Raw genomic sequence first — 4,954 nt, 5'->3', positions numbered from 1 at the left:
CCCGGCAGGGCTTTGTTTAATGTCAAAAGCAGAACATTGAGAGTACTTACCATGGTGTCTTGTTGATGAAGACTCAATGTTGTCACCATGGTAATTCCCTTCATTTTTTTTTCATTTTTTTATAGAGCAAGATGCGAGGACATACACCAATTTCAAGACAATATATGAACTGAGAAAAAGATCTTACTTCGGAATACTTACATACCTCCCCCACACTTGGAGTATGCCAAACTTCAAGTGTATGGAGTTCAAATCTCCTTAGTGATTGTTCTTCCATCAACACATATCGAGGTGTTGTAGTCGGTGTAGCTCTCATGTTCGTAGGTGTTGCCTATCCATCGTTCTCTTTGATTTCCACCTGGAATGGTTAGCGACCAAAGATACCCGAAGGAAAACTGTATCCTAGGACATGCTCTTGCTTTTTATTGAAAAGAAAATAAATAAGTATATAATAGTCTAGGCTATCCCCCGGCAGTGCTTTGTTTCTGGTCATAAGCTCGACCATGATAACTCTTGTAGCCATCATTGGTGATGGGTTATTGTTTCACCACCAATCATTGAAGCTAGCTACAAGGTTAGTGCCACGGTGCACCCACAAAATCTGCAATGTTTACGATAAACATATACATCTACAACCAACCTTCTGAAGATTTTAAAGAGGAGGACCTTGAGTTGGTTGTAGTCCTCGTGTGTGCACGGTGCACTAAACATGCCTGACTCTGGAGTTGCATTGAATGAGCATGGCTTTCGTGGTATGTCAAAGGTGAAACACCCATGCTCATTTGTGGAATCCTTTTCTTCGGACTCTAGAGTCGGTGCCTCACAAAATTCCATGGCCCATTGATTCTCCATCTCAAGAGGTTCATAATGAAAGATCATAGTTGAATCTCGACCAAGGTCGAGAACATCAGATTCTAGGCCATCGGGAAGAGGCTCAAAAGTGAAGGATGAACGTTCTTCTTCACAAAAGTGAAGGCTATCTTCCGAGTCGTATTCTTCAGAGGATTCTAGAACTCCCAAGAGAACGGGCTCAGATGATATGAACGGAGATGTATGCATCATCTCCTTGAGCGGGTTCTGCTCGGGAAGTGGCTTGGCTAGAAGATTTTCTAGATGAGGAGTAGCAATGGCCGAGCTGGTTTCCCTAAGCTTTTCATCTAGGCTCCCATGAGAAGTTTTCTCTAGGGGGAGGCCTAGGAGAAGATCAAAATCGAGGATATCATAGATATCAAAATCTAAATGCACCTCAAGTTTGTCTATGGTGATAGGCACATCCCTTGCAATCCCGCAACATTCAAAGTACAGTCCGGATGGATTTTTAAAGTACTTGTCGGTTGGGGTTAGAGGCTTGTTACCCATGAGAGTATCCAAAAGGCGCTTGGGTAAGATGCAAACCTCAGTAGCAGGGTCATGAAGAGCTTCTATGAGTTTTCCCTTGATAGAGCAAGTGATTGTTGCAGAGATTGGGCTAATCCGAATCGCTTCGGAAGCACGCTTTGCCTCCTTTGACCAATCAATTGCGGGTGTATGACGGGAAATTATATCGAGGGTCTCATAAAGACACATCAGTTTTATAGGCTCCTTGTGCCTAAGATGATTCGAGGTATTTTTGATGTTCCCTGAAGGGTCATCCTCGAATCGGGAAGAGAACTCCGAAGGTTGAATTTCTTCTTCCTTCGGTGTTCGTGGTTCGGGAGGGGGCTCAACAAACAAATATTGGGATGTGGAAGATGAAGGCTCAGATTTGAGTGTTGAGAGACTCTCATGGCTCGACGCGGATTCCACCCGGCGGGGTTCACTATGGTCGGTAGAGAAGAAAGAGTCTTCTAAGAAACTATCTAGGATGTCTCTTCCTTCTTCCAGAGTTGTGTGTGCGAACCATCCTCCACTGGCGTTGTCAAGCTCTAGGGCAGTTTCCATGTCTAAACCCGAGCAGAAAACTTCCAATGATACTTCATCGGGTATAGACATGTCTGGGATAGATGCCAAAAGGCGTGAGAATCTAGCCCATGCTGCACCTATGGACTCTTTCTCTAATTGCTCAAAATTGAGGATGTCGATCGGTAGGGAGAATGAGTAACAAAAGTCATCTCGAAGTTCCTCCCAATCACCGCTCATTTTTCCTATCGTGCGGGTGTACCATTGCTCCGCCCTCTCTATAAGAGAGAAAGGAAACAATTTCCACTACAAGGCTTCCTGTGTCATGCCTAGGACTACTAGACCCGAACACAGTTCCTCGAATTCTTGCAAATGCTCATAGGGATCTTCATGAATTTCTCCCGAGAAGGGTCACTTCCGAACCATGGCTATAAAGCCAGGGTCGAGTTCATGGTTAGATGAGGAAGATGGTGATGGCTCAAAGAACTCGCCCATTGGGGTAGAGAGCTGTGGAAAGGATAGCTGCTCCAAGGGTAGCGGGGGTAAAGGTAGAAGGAAAGAAAAGGAAAAAGATACGAGGACGACTGATCCAAAGATAATGTAGCTGCCGTTCCCCGGCAACGGCGCCAGAAAGCTTGTTGGTATTTTGTAACGTCACGAATAAAATCCGCAAGCACACGGATACCGCTGTAGCTTTCACCCAAGAGTATTCCAGGGTATCGTATCCACTAGGGAACATGAGTACACTACCTACAGGTTCAGGCTGTCTATGGACACACACACTGGGGTAGAAGGATATGAAAAGAGAGGACTTTCTAAGATCTGGAATCTATGTTTAGAAAAAGAGATCACGTCGCCATTATACTTCGAGCTAAAGGTATCGACCAGCTTATACAAGCCGATAGTTCCAATATGTGCTCTATCCAATATCCGAACGTAGAGGATTACTAAAAGGCTCGAACAGGGCTGTCACCACCTGCCGGCTATCTCTACAAACCGTGGGACTATCAGACAACTGAGTGGTATAGTCTAGCCTAGACACCACGTCTATGCCTTTTTCTACTAACTCTAGAGGCGTACATGGTTATCCTTTTCTATCCGGAGCCCAACTCTAGAGTCAAATGCTACTCGCTAGCATACACATCAACTAATATAAGGCAGAGATGATAACTTGTGATCTAAACTCTAATTCTAAATAAGCAAAGAAAGTCTCGAACACTTACAACCGAATAAGCATCCGTTGAGGTACAAGCGGAGAAGAGCGCCGACAAGCCTGGCACATCCCCCGACTATCTCCCTCACTCTCGTAGAGGGTACAATTTGGAGAAGAGCGCCGTTGCCAGCGCCCCTCCTGAGTACCTCTACTCATAAACTCCCTAAGACTACTCTCACTCAAGTGAGAACTCAAGAGAAGAGATGGTGTGATGTGTTGTGTGAGTGTGTTTCTATTCTCACCCCTCCCCTTGTATTTATAGGAGCGAGCCACCAGCCATTCGCCCGAGGAATGAGCCCAACCGCCATTGGGGATCAACCACACCTCGCCACGTGTCATCTGAGAGGCGGTGGGGCCCATGGGTCGTCGCCACTAGGCCGGCCGACTTGGCTGGTCGGCCGACCGTGGGTTGGCTCTGTTCACCCCGGTCTTTGGTTAGAAGACTGTTAGGTGGGCCCCCATGTCATGTATTTGGGTAAGGGCCTATTTTGAGTTGGTTTTGGAGATCTGGTGGGTCCATGGATCTTCTTGCTCGCGTCTGATTGGTCGAGGTGGAATTGCTTCGGATCGATGACGTGTCACGCATGTGGGCTGAGTCTCCCTCTCATGTGCAGCTGCGAAGTGGGCCCCTTTGGCCTTTGGGCTTGCTTGTGCTTGGCCCAGGAATTTATGCCTTGGATAATATGCTTGTTTCATGCAGTTTTGGCCCAAATTCACCTGCACACATTCTCAGACCAGCATCTGTGGAATTCGTCAAATAATCATCCTATGCTAACATGTATTCCTTCTGATGCTCGACTTTTGCACGATAGTTAACGGTCAAAATGGGTCGTTAGTGACCATCAACAACGCCAATACCGACCCTATCGGTACGGACGACTCCGGTACGATTTCTTTTATGAAGGAGCTGCGGAGGACGGAGGGGGGGGGGAAGGTTAGGGTGGTGATGGTGCTGTGCGGTCGCTTGCTGATCTTGACAATGAATATGGTACCATGCGCGCAGGTTCCGGCTTTCGCCTAGGGCTGGCTAGGGCCACGATGGCTCTCCATGTCAAAGGGCTGCTCGCGACAAAGAGGAAGCGTCTAGTGAGCATAATGGGCGACTTGTCTGATGAGGATGAGGAGGGCCCTGACGCCAAGGCCCCGTGGGTGACTTCTCCTAAGGTTGTTGTCCCAGCGGGCGAGGCATCTGGATGCAAGGGCAAAATGGATGCCGAGGCACCGAAGGACGCAATGGTGTCTGAGGACAATAGGAGAGCCGAAACAGTGCACACCGTGGGGTCTGGGGATAGCTTGGCCGCGGAGACGTTTGAGGAACGTCCTCCGGAGCAAAGCTTTGATGAGAGAGGTGAGTTCCTTTAGTGTGTTCACTATTGAAGGTTTTGCTATCTAATTCTGGTTGATCGTCTACACCTGTTGCAGCTTCGATTCTAGAATTGAGCTGGATTGTAAGCGAGGCGGACTCGAAGAAGTTTACCGAGGCAGTTGCTACGCTGGAAATTGACGATGCAAGTAAGTTGCTCCTTTTGGGGCTATTGCTTTACCTTTGGGGGCTAACAACTATTTTTGAGCGAGGTTTTGTTTTCTGTGATGTGAGGTTTATGCTTTCCACCTCTTTTTTCCAGGGATGGAGGCCTCTGTTGCCCGCTTCAGCCCCGTGGCGATTGCGGACATGGCCGCGACTCTTACTCAGAGTGCGGCGATGGTAAACCGTATCGCCGTGCGAAAGATTTCTATTGAAAGGTCTGATCGAGCAATACAGGGTGGGGAGCTGGGCCGTATTAAGAGGGAGAACGAGGATATGACAGGTTTGGTTAAGTCCTTGGAGGGCTTGAAAATTGCTCTTGAGAAGGAGAACAAGGT

Source organism: Panicum virgatum, chromosome 2N (assembly GCF_016808335.1).
Source record: "Panicum virgatum strain AP13 chromosome 2N, P.virgatum_v5, whole genome shotgun sequence".
Classification (NCBI taxonomy): domain Eukaryota; kingdom Viridiplantae; phylum Streptophyta; class Magnoliopsida; order Poales; family Poaceae; genus Panicum; species Panicum virgatum.
The sequence above is the reverse complement of the archived record's forward strand: the minus strand, read 5'-3'. Positions refer to the sequence as shown.